The sequence below is a fragment of the Bos mutus genome, chromosome X (genome assembly GCF_027580195.1).
Source record: "Bos mutus isolate GX-2022 chromosome X, NWIPB_WYAK_1.1, whole genome shotgun sequence".
NCBI lineage: Eukaryota > Metazoa > Chordata > Mammalia > Artiodactyla > Bovidae > Bos > Bos mutus.
In genome coordinates this window covers 70400773-70413210 of record NC_091646.1, presented here as the reverse complement: position 1 = coordinate 70413210, position 12438 = coordinate 70400773, and positions in this window count along the sequence as shown.

Here is a 12438-nt window from a genome sequence, read left to right as displayed (position 1 = left end):
GCGGGCGGCGTCAGCAACCAACCCCATTGGCTGGCTCAAGGAGGGGGCTCGCGAGACAGCGCCGGCCCCCGGCGCGAGACTCCCAGCCCAATGGACGCCTGGAAATTGCGGAGTGGAACGTCGGCACTGGAGATGGAGCTTGAGCCCCCGCCCGGGGCCCCGTTAGTTGAGGAAAAGCTAGCCTCCGGAGCTTGGAAGCCCGCCCCTGGGGAAGGAGGCACCCCCTTTTCCACCAAAGGGCCAAGTACACTAACCCACAAAAAACAAATCTACGCACCTGCTTCCCTTACCTGGCTCAAGAGTCTGGCCCCTCGTCAACACCCGTGCCCGCCCTACCTCCTGGAGCCCACTCTACCCGTGATCCCCTCCTCTCATTCAAATGGTTCCCGGTCCCCTCCCCCTCCTCGTGTCTCTCTCCGCTTCCCACTCGTGTTCAACCCCCCAGCGTCCGCCCCCCTCAACAGTCCCTACCTACGCCATGCAGCAGGCGCCTGCCAAGATTACCCTCCCCCCAACCCCACCTCTCCGGAGCCCGCCCCCTGGGCGACTGCTGGGGTAATGAGTGACAGCGGAGGGTGGGGGGAGGCAGGGACCCAGCCCTCACGTGCCCCTCCTCCTCCTCTTGTCTGCAGCCTCGGGCCCTCCTAACCATTCTGAGACTCAGAGTTGTGGGGTGTCTTAAGCCTGCTCTGCAGCCACTCAGGGAGGGTTAAATGGCTCTGGCTCAATGACAACGCCTATGCAGTAACTGTTACTGCCTGGTGACCCCAAAACCAGGTCCTGCAAAGACACTCCCCCACTCCTTCCATGGTCTTAGGGTAAGTTCTGGGATCTTCTCCCTGAGTCTTCCCCCAAGAGCCCCCTGAGTTATCTCTTCAGTAGTTTTCCTCACCGAGGCCGATAGATTTTCTTCCTCCTTTTTCTCTGTTTCTCCCTCCTTTCTGTCCTTGTCCCCCACCCCCCACCCCCACCGCGCGCACTCTCTCCCCCAGTCTCTTTTTTGTCTCTGTCTCTCTGTCTCTCTTAGGCACGAGCACGCACGCGCACACACACACACACCACACACACACACACACACACACCACACACACACACACACACACCACACACTCCCCCTCCTGGATGGTCCTTAGCATGTGGGTGTGGCTGGGGTTGAAGCTAGAGAAGTAGGGGAGGGGGAGGGGGTATTAGCATTAGGCCTACTGGCTTTAAAAAAAAAAAAAAAAATGCGTGCCAGGATCCATTCCCAGCCCTCATTAGAGTTAGAGCACTTTACAATCCCCGCTCTCCACTTCCCCTCTCCGACCTCCAAGGGTTGGAGAGTATTTAGTATCCTGAGATACTAGAAGAGGCTCGGGCTGGAAGGGAGTCCCGACACATGTTTAGGTTTGGTGTCCAGTTCCTGCTCTGGCCTGCCTCTTTGCTCTGGGCCTTTCTTCCTTCCCACACTAAGCCTCTCCTAGCCTTGTAGTCCTTGGGAGTCTTATCCTGCCTTGCCTCATTCACTTTCTCAGAAACCTTATCCTTCCTGGCTCCCCTCATGGCCTTGAGGTTATCTTTGCTCTCTCCTATACACAGAGATAAAAGCAAGAATTTTCCCGTTTAGGTTTCCCAAACCCAGCTTTCTCTTTATCTTAACCAGTATACTGTGTAACCATCTTTCATTTTCTTATTTCTCTGTCCCTGTACCTCCTTTTTGCATTTTCAGTTTGTTCCATCTCAGTTGGGCCACCTTGTTCTTTTGTATTGCCAGCCCTTCTCAACACATGCTTGGATCTTTGGCTGCTCTGGTTGTGATCCTTGTGCTGGTTTCAAGTTGAGGGGAGACAATCTAAAGGGGGTTGATGGTGTATTCAGAGGTATAGTGTGTGGGTTCTGGAGACAGACCAGAACTCTAATCTCAACTCAGCCTTCTTTTTAGCCAGTTGCCTTTGGATACATCACTTGTCAAGTCACTAGGTCTTATTTTTCTCATCTTTAAAACAGAGATAAGAAAACCATCTAAATCTACAATAGGGGACTGGTCAAATCAACTTTGGTTATGTTCATACAATAAATGTAATCATTAAACACATTTTTGAAAAAACTAATGATACACAGGATTTTTAAGGCAGTGAAACTATTCTGCATGATTCTGTAATGGTGAATACATGTTTGTGACATGTTAGAAGTCATAGAATGCACAACAAAAGTGAACTCTTACCTGAAGTATGGGTTTTGAATGATATTAATGTGTCATCTTCTGCCGCCCTTTTCTCCTTTTGCCTTTAATCTTTCCCAGCATCAGGGTCTTTTCCAATGGGTAGCAGAGGATCAGTGGTTAGATAGCATCACCGACTCAATGGACATGAACTTGATCAAACTCTAGAAGATAGTAGAGGACAGGGAAGCCTGGTGTGCTGCAGTTGATGGGGTGGCAAAGAGTTGGACACGACTTAGGAACTGAACAACAACAACAAATGCCTCAGTGTAGGTTCATCAGTTGCAACAGATGTACCACGCTGTTGGGGAATGTTGATAGTTAAGGGAAGCTGTGGAGCTGGGAGGCAGGGAGGGCAGGGAGTATATGGGAACTCTGTACTTTCAGCTCTATTTTGCTGCAAACCTAGAACTACTCTAAAAATAGTCTATTAAAAAAACAAATGACACATGAAAACACTTCTGATATTACATTTTTTACAAAAGGAGTTAAAATATGATGCTAACTTTGTAGAAAAATTCTATATATAGATGTGCTTAGAAAATTACTGCAAAGGGGTTCCCTGATGGCTCAGTGGTAGAGAATCTGCCTGCCAATGCAGGAGACACGGGTTCAATCTCTGATCCAAGATGATCCCACCTGTTGCGGACCAACTAAGTCCTAAACCTGTGGGCCACAGCTGTTGAGCCTGTGTTCTAGAGCCCAGGAGCCGCAACTACTTAGGCTTGAGTGCTATAGAGCCCATGCTCTGCAACAAGAGAAGCCACCAGAATGAGAAGCCTGAGCACTGCAACTAGAGAGTAGCCCCTGCTTGCCACAACTGGAGAAAAGCCTGAGCAGCAGTGAAGACCCAGCACAGCCAAAAATAAATAAATACAATTATATAAAAAAGAAAATGACTGGAGTGAATTTAATGATATCTCATATAGCAATGCTACTAAGATTAAGTGAGATGTACACTTGCCTGACATATAGCAGGTGTTTAATAGATTCTTGTTCGTATTATAAGGGAAACAGAGCTGATTTCATGAATGATTTGGGACTTCATACCTGGAGCCTTCATGTTGTTAAAATACATATATATATATATATATATGCATATATATTTCTCTTTGAGTAAGCGAAGAGTGCCCATATTTAATAGGTTTGAGTATGTATTAGCCACAGATGAAAGGCTCTAACATAGAATGAGCTGATGGGGGACAATAGAGCAGGTGTTGAGTAAGATTGTGGCCTGCAATTCAACACTCATTTCAGCCTTGTTACAGTTATGACATAGTACTGAGTTCTATTACTTGTTATTCACCATTTATAAAGCAGTCCTAACGTTCTGTAAACACCATAACAGGTAAAAACTCAGTCCCTGTCTTAATGGGAGTTCTTTCATTTTAGTTATATATATACTTTTCTGATTATAAAAATATAAATGTTCACTGTAAAAATGTTGAAAAGCATAGAAAGTTTGAAGAAAGCAATGATCACTTTTATCCTACCTATCATACCTGGAGATACAACTACTCTTTTTGATGTATATCCTTCCAGTCCTTTGTTTTCTTTTCACATATATATTTTTTCAAAGTAGGAATTATCTTGTACAGTGTGTTCTACAACATAATTGTAATAGCTGTAGATTATTCCATCATTTGCATGTGCCATGCTTTACTTAACTAACTACTGCCAGATGTCAAACTTTTATTATTTTTTCATGACAGGCAAGGCTGCATATAACTTGATTAAACAAATGGTGATACTTCCCTGGTGGCTCAGCTGGTAAAGAATCTGCCTGCAGTTTGGGAGACCTGGGTTCCATCCCAGGTTGGGAAGATCCCCTGGAGAAGGGAACAGCTACCCACTCCAGTATTCTGGCCTGGAGAATTCCATGGACTATTCCATGGGGTCACAAAGAGTCACACATGACTGAGCAACTTTTGCTTTCACTTGGCAGCCATTTGATTAGAGTGCTGTTCACTCTTTAGAACCTACTCTGGAAACATATGGATTTTTACGTAATGTTCTATACCATTCTAAAGAACCCTTGGGCTTCCCTGGTGGCGCAGATGGCAAAGAATCCGCTTGCAATGCAGGAGTGAAAGTGAAAGTGAAGTCGCTCAGTCGTATCCGACTCTTTGCGACCCCATGGACTGTAGCCTACCAGGCTCCTCTGTCCATGGGATTCTCCAGGCAATAGTACTGGAGTGGATTGCCATTTCCTTCTCCAGGGGATCTTCCCAACCCAGGGATCAAACCTGGGCCTCCTGCATTGTAGACAGATGCTTTACCGTCTGAGCCACCAGGGAAGTAACGAGAGTTCAATTCCTGGGTCAGGAAGATCCCCTGAAGAAGGAAATAGCAACCCACTCCAGTATTCTTGCCTGGAGAATCCCATGGACAGAGAAGCCTGGTGGGCTACAATCCATGGGGTCGCAAAGAGTCAGGTATGACTGAGCGACTAAGCACGTGCACACACACACATACACAAAGTACCCTGGAATGAAGAAAAGGATATATGCATTTAGGGAGACAATGGGGAAATGCTAGACTGTGAGCTCCTCAACAATAGGGGCCAGTTCTTACTCTTCTCTATCTCCAACCTCTAGCGTAGTCTCTGGTATGTTTATTGGATGAATTGCTGGACAAATGAGTTACGGAGAAAGGGGGGAAGCCTCAGTGAATTCAAATTGCAGTAACATTTCTATAATATAAGATTAATAAGGAAAGAAAGAAGAGTGAAACAAGAAGGGAGAAAAGGCAGACAGTCAAAGATAAGGAATCTTCATCTTTAAACAGAAGAATACTACTCAGCCATAAAAAAGAATGAAGTAATGCCTTTTGTAGCACCATGGATGGACCTAAAGATTATCATACTAAGTGAAGTAAGTTAGAGAAAGGCAAATACCATGTGATACCACTTATATGTTGAATCTAAAATATGATGCAAATGAACCTATGTATGAAACAGAAGCAAACTCATAAAGAACAGACTTGTGGTTGCCAAGGGGAGAGAGCTGGAGAAGGGATGGAGTGGGAGTTTTGGGGTTAGCGGATACAAACTATTATACATAGTTAGGATAAACAACAAGGTCATACATACTGTATAGCACAGAGAACTATATTCAATATCCTGTTATAAACCATCATAGAAAAGAATATAAAAAAGAGTGTATATTTATCTATAACTGAATCACTTTGCTGTAAGGAGAAATCAACACAAATTGTAAATCAACTTTACTTCAATTTTAAAAAGTAAGCAGAGTCAATAACATTGCTTCAGTGAAAATTAAGAAAAAAATATTCTATTGAAAGCAAAATTCTTTTTGTATTGTTAAGAAATGTTAAAAACACAAAATAAAATTATTTGAAGATTTTAGAAAAAGAAGAAGGAAAGAATTGTAGCAAAAGGGCACCTATTCCTCCTAATCAGAAAGTCCAATGGTGGCAGTTTGACTTAATGTAAATTTGACTACACTCTTTTTTAATATTAATTAATTTATTTATTTTATATGTGGCTGTGCTGGTTCTTCATTGCTATGAGCAGGCTTTCTCTAGTTGTCCCAAGTGCGGGCCACTCTCTAGTTGTGGTATGTGGGCTTCTCTTTGCAGTGACTTCTCTTGTTGCAGAGCATGGGCTCTGGGGCTTGAAGGCTTAATTGCCCCACAGCATGTGGTATCTTCCCAGACATGGGAAGGATCAAACCCCTGTCCCCTGTATTGACAGGCAGATTCTTAACCACTGGACCATCAGGGAAGTCCTACACTCCACTCTTTAACATTCACTCTGACCTGTCCAAACATCTCTCCCAGGTTGGGAAGCAACATATCCTAATTTACTCCACAGAGGGTCAGCTGACTTTATGAGACACACACTCTTGGGTCTATATGGGTCCTAAGATCTCTACAGGACTTTCTGCTATGGTGCTGTCCCTTGAGAAATCAACTTAGGTTAATATTACTTCTTTGGGTGCAACTTATACTTCTTTTTTTTAAAATAAGAGCTTTTTTGAGATGGAATTTATATACTATACAATTTGGCCATTTAAAGTGTACAACTTAATGGATTTTAGTATATTCAGGGATATGTACAACCATTAATAATCAGTCAATTTTATATTTTCATCATTTTAAAAAGAAATCTTGTATCCTTTAGCAATCTTCCCCCATCTCTCCATCTCCCAAAGCCTTATCCAAGCACTATTCTACTTTTCTTCTCCATAGACTCCCCTATTCTGAACATTTCATATAAATGGAATCATATAAATATGTTGGTTTTTGTGACTGGCTGTTTTCACTTAGCATAATGTTTTCAAGATTCATCCATGTTGTAGCATGTATCAGAACTTCATTACTTTTTTATGACTGAATAATATTCCATTAGATGGATATATCATATTTGTTTAACCGTTCATCAGTTGATGTACCTTTTGGCTATTATTAATAATGCTGCTATAAACATTCATTTTTACCAGCTTTTATGTGAATAAATGTTTTCAGTTCTCTCAGGTAGAGTGCCATTTCTGGATCATATGGTAACTTTATGCTTAATTGTTTGAGGAACTGCCAAACTATCTTCCAAAGTAGCTGAACTATTTTGTATTCTCACCAGCAGAGTTCCAGTTTCTCTACATCCTTGATAACTCTTGTTATCTGATTAATCAAAGTCCATTTATTTAGATCTTCTTTAATTTCTTTCAACAATGTTTTGTAGCTTTCAAAGTATAAGTTTTGCACTTCTTTTGTTAAATTTGTTCCTAAGCATTTTATTCTTTTTCATATTATTGCAAATAGGATTGTTTCTTATTTTCATTTTCAAATTGTTCATTGCAAGTGTATAGAAATATATTTGACATTTGTATATTGATCTTGTATCCTGCAACCCTGCTGAACTTGTTTATTATTCTAAACATTTTTTAGTGGATTCCATAGGATTCTCTGTATATAAGATCATGTCATCTCCAAGTAGAGAAAGTTTTACTTTTCCCTTTCCATTTTGTATACCTTTTATTTCTTTTTCTTGCCAATTATCCTGGCTAGAACCTCTAGTACAATGTTGAATACAGGTGGCATCCACTTATAGTTCTTAAGACAGAGTCTTGTAGACTTTTTGATTTCAGCCATTCTGACCGGCCTGAAATGGTACCTCATTGTGGTTTTGATTTTCATTTCTCTGATAATGAGTGATGTTGAGCATATTTTCATATGTTTGTTAGCCATCTGTGTGTCTTCTTTGGAGAAATGTCTGTTTAGTTCTTTGGCCCATTTTTTGATTGGGTCGCTTATTTTTCTGGAATTGAGCTGCAGGAGTTGCTTGTATATTTTTGAGATTAATTCTTTGTCAGTTGCTTCATTTGCTATTATTTTCTCCCATTCTGAAGGCTGCCTCTTCACATTGCTTATAGTTTCCTTTGTTGTGCAAAAACTTTTAAGTTTAATTAGGTCCCATTTGTTTATTTTTGCTTTTATTTTCGTTACTCTGGGAGGTGGGTCACAGAGGATCCTGCTATGATTTACGTCAGAGTGTTTTGTCTATGTTTTCCTCTAGGAGTTTTATAGTTTCTGGTCTTACGTTTAGATCTTTAATCCATTTTGAGTTTATTTTTGTGTACGGTGTTAGAAAGTGTTCTAGTTTCATTTTTTTTACATGTGGTTGACTAGTTTTCCCAGCACCACTTGTTAAAGAGATTGTCTTTTCTCCATTGTATATTCTTGCCTCCTTTGTCAAAGATAAGGTGTTCATAGGTGCGTGGATTTATCTCTGGGCTTTCTACTTTGTTCCATTGATCTGTATTTCTGTCTTTGTGCCAGTACCATACTCTCTTGATGACTGTTGCTTTGTAGTATAGCCTGAAGTCAGGCAGGTTGATTCCTCCAGTTCTGTTCTTCTTTCTCAAGATTGCTTTGGCTATTCAAGGTTTTTTGTATTTCCATACAAATTGTGAAATTATTTGTTCTAGTTCTGTGAAAAATACCATTGGTAGCTTGATAGGGATTGCATTGAATCTATAGATTGCTTTGGGTAGTATACTCATTTCACTATATTGATTCTTGAAAAAAGGAACCCTCTTACACTGTTGGTGAGAATGCAAACTAGTACAGCCACTATGGAGAACAGTGTGGAGATTCCTTAAAAAACTGGAAATAGAACTGCCATACGACCCAGCAATCCCACTGCAGGGCATACACACCGAGGAAACCAGAATTGAAAGAGACATGTGTACCCCAATGTTCATCGCAGCACTGTTTACAATAGCCAGGACATGGAAGCAACCTAGATGTCCATTGGCAGACAAAAGGATAAGAAAGCTGTGGTACATATACACAATGGAATATTAATCAGCTATTAAAAAGAACTCATTTGAATCAGTTCTAACGAGGTGGATGAAACTGGAGCCTATTATACAGAGCGAAGTAAGTCAGAAAGAAAAACACCAATACAGTTTACTAATGCATATATATGGAATTTAGAAAGATGGTAATGATGACCCTATATGCGAGACAGCAAGAGAGACACAGATGTAAAGAACAGACTTTTGGACTCTATGGGAGAAGGCGAGGTGGCATGATTTGAGATAATAGCACTGAAACATGTATATTACCATATGTGAAATAGATGGCCAGTCCAGGTTCGATGCATGAGACAGGGTGCTCAGGACTGGTGCACTGGGATGACCTTGAGGGATGGGATGGGGAGGGTCAGGATGGGGAACACATGTACACCCATGGCTGATTCATGTCAATGTATGGCAAAAACCACCACAATATTGTAAAGCAATTAGCCTCCAATTAAAATAATAAAAAAAAGACAGAGTCTTACACACTGGACCATTCACTTTTTTCTTTTTGGCTGCACCACGTGGCATGTGGGATCTTAGTTTCTTGATCAGGGATGGAACCCGTGGCCCCTGAATTGGAAGTGGAATCTTACCCACTGGACTGCCAGGGAAGTGCCACCTTTTTTAAAAAATTGATGTTACCTGTTTATCTAGTTGGTAATTTGTGGAGGACAGATCATCCTTAGTACTGAGAAACCCTATATTACTATGTTCAGTGTGCGTGTTAAGTCGCTTCAGGTGTGTCCAACTCTGGGCAACCCCACTGGGACTGTAGCCTGCCTGGCTCCTCTGTCCATGGGATTCTCCAGGCAAGAATACTGGAGTGGGTTGCCATGACCTCCTCCAGGTGGATCTTCCTGACCCAGGGATCGAACATGTGCCTCCTGCATCTCCTGCATTGGCCGGTGGGTTCTTTACCACTAGCGCCATTATTATGTTCAGCACCTTGAAAATATTCAAGTATTATGTGATTGATAATAATAATTAGGAAAAAATGGACTTATCAGAGCCTTGCTTTGACCCTTTTCCTCTGTTGCTTGGTTGGCTCTTCTCACCTCAAACTCACCTTGACCAAAACTGCACTGATTGACTTTCCCTCTGCTTCCCGTCCTAGTTAGTGGCACAACCAGACAATCAGGCACCCAAACCAGAAACCTGCAAATCATTCTAGTCTTCTACTCCTTACCTTCTTAATTGATTAAGTCTCCTTGATCCTGCTGCTGCTGCTGCTGCTGCTAACTCGCTTCAGTCGTGTCCGACTCTGTGCAACCCCTTAGACGGCAGCCCACCAGGCTCCCCCGTCCCTGGGATTCTTCAGGCAAGAACACTGGAGTGGGTTGCTATTTCCTTCTCCAATGCATGAAAGTGAAAAGTGAAAGTGAAGTCACTCACTCGTGTCCAACTCTTCGCGACCCCATGGACTGCAGCCTACCAGGCTCCTCCGTCCATAGGATATTCCAGGCAAGAGTACTGGAGTGGGGTGCCATTGCCTTCTCCCTCCTTGATCCTACCTTCTAATTATTTAGATTTGGTTTCCTCTTCTTTGTCCCTACAAAGACTTCGTTCAGTCCTTCCCCATCTTTCACCTGAAATTATGATTGTATTCTAGCTGGTGTTCTGATCTCTTAGCTTGTCTCTCCCAATCTTTACTACACACTGTTGCCAGAGTGACTGTGGTAGCTGAATAATGCCCCCCAAATATATCCATGTCCTAATTCATGGATCCTGTGAATATTACCTTATTTGGCAAAAAAGTAGGACTTTGCAGATGTGATTAAGTTAAGGATCTTAAGATGAAGATTATTCCAGGTGGTCCCTAAATCTAATGACAAGTGTGCTTATATGAGAGAGGCAGAGGAAGATTTGACATATAAAGAAGAAGAAAAGGTCCTGTGACCACAGAGGGAGAAATTGGAGCCATGCAGCCACCAGAAGCTGGATGAGACAAGAAACACTCCTAGAGCTTCCTGAGTGATCCTGGCCCTGCTGGCACCTTGATTTCATCCCAGTGATACTTATTCCAGACTGCTGGATTCCAGAACTGTGAGAGAATAAATTCCTGTTAAGTCACAAAGTTTGTGGTAATTTTTTACAGCAACCTCAGTACATTAATACAGTAATCTTTCTGAAGTTCAGACCTATCATATATGGAAAAAATTATTGTCTTTGTCTCTCAGTCTCTTTGTCTCTCTCTGTCTCTCTGTCTATGTGTGTGTGTGTGCATGTATCTGTGATAGCCTGGAAGAAAATCTACCAAAATGCTAACAGTTGTTTCTTTTTAAAAATTATTTATTTATGGTTGTGCTGGATCTTTGTTGCTGTGTGTGGGCTTTTCTCTAGTTGCGGTGAGTGGGGCTACTCTTCGTTTTGGTGTGCTGGCTTCTCATGGCAGTGGCCTCTCTTGGCACAGGCTCTAAGAGCATGGGCTTTGGTAGTTGCAGCAGGTGGGTTCAGAGTTGCAGCAGGTGGGCTCAGAGTTGCAGCAGGTGGGCTCAGAGTTGCAGCAGATGGGCTCAGTTGCACATGTGGCCTCTAGGGTGCGTGGGTTTCAGAAGTTGTGGTGCATGGGCTTGGTTGCTCTGTGGCATGTGGGATCTTCCCAGACCAGGGATCAAACCCGTGTCCCCTACATTGGCAGGTGGATTCTTATCCACTGTACCACCAGAGAAGTCCAACAGCTATTTCTGCATAGTGAATTTTGATGTTTATGTGTGTGTATTTAGTCGCTTCAGTTGTGTCCAATTCTTTGTGACCCCGTAGACTGTAGCCTGCCAGGCTCCTCTGTCCATGGGATTCTTCAGGCAAGAATACTGAAATGGGTTGCTATTTCCTTCTCCAGGGGATCTTCCTGATCCAGGGATTGAACCTGTGTCTCTTAGGTCTTCTGCATTGGTGGGCAGGTTCTTTACCACTAGCGCCACCTGGGAAGCCCATGGATGGTGTTTATGTGTATTTTTGAATGTTTCCTTCAATAAGCATTTATTACTTTTAAAATGAGAATAAAGACATGTTACTTTTACAAAACCCTTAAATCTCTCCATCACCTACAGATTAAAGTAAAAAATTCTAAGCATGGCACAGGCTCTTAATTATTTGTCTTCCCTGGTGGCTGAGACAGTAAACAGTCTGCCTGCAATGCAGGAGACCTGGGTTTGATCCCTGGGTCGGGAAGATCCCCTGGAGAAGGGAATGGCTACCCACTCCAGTATTCTTGCCTGGAAAATCCCATGGACAGAGGAGCCTGGTGGGCTGCAGTCCATGAGGCTGCAAAGAGTCAGAGATGACTGAGCTCCATCATATACAGATTCAAGTAAAAAATTCTAAGTATGGCACAAGCCCTTAATTATTTAGCCTATATCCATCTCTTCAGTCTAATTTCCAATCATTCAGTTTCCCCACTTCTCTTCAGTCATGACAAATTACTTAAAACATAGGTCATTCTGTCTCTGAACCTTTGTACACTGGTGTCTCTGACTTCAACCTCTTAGTTAAGATGATTAAAAGGTGCTCTTTTCTGTGAAGCCATTCCTGATCCACTCAAGTAGAGCTGTGTTACCTTTACCTTTTCAGTTCAGTTCAGTCACTCAGTCGTGTCTGACTCTTTGTGACCTTTACCTTTAGCATGATACTATTATTTCATTTGCCTACAGTATTGTTTACATTAACATTTCTCTGCTTATGTTGTGATTGCCTTAAGAAGATACACAAAAGTACAAGTTTTCTTTTGTTATTTTATTTGGTTTTCCAATGGTGTAAACAGCTATGGTAATTAAAAAGCTCGTTGAAATGTTATTGAATCCATAGCTTTTTTGTAACTTTGTTTTTCACTCAACATATACTAAAAACAATCATGCCAGAGTCTGTAAGATATTTGATGTTAAAAGTCCTTATAGATCTTTATGCATTTATATG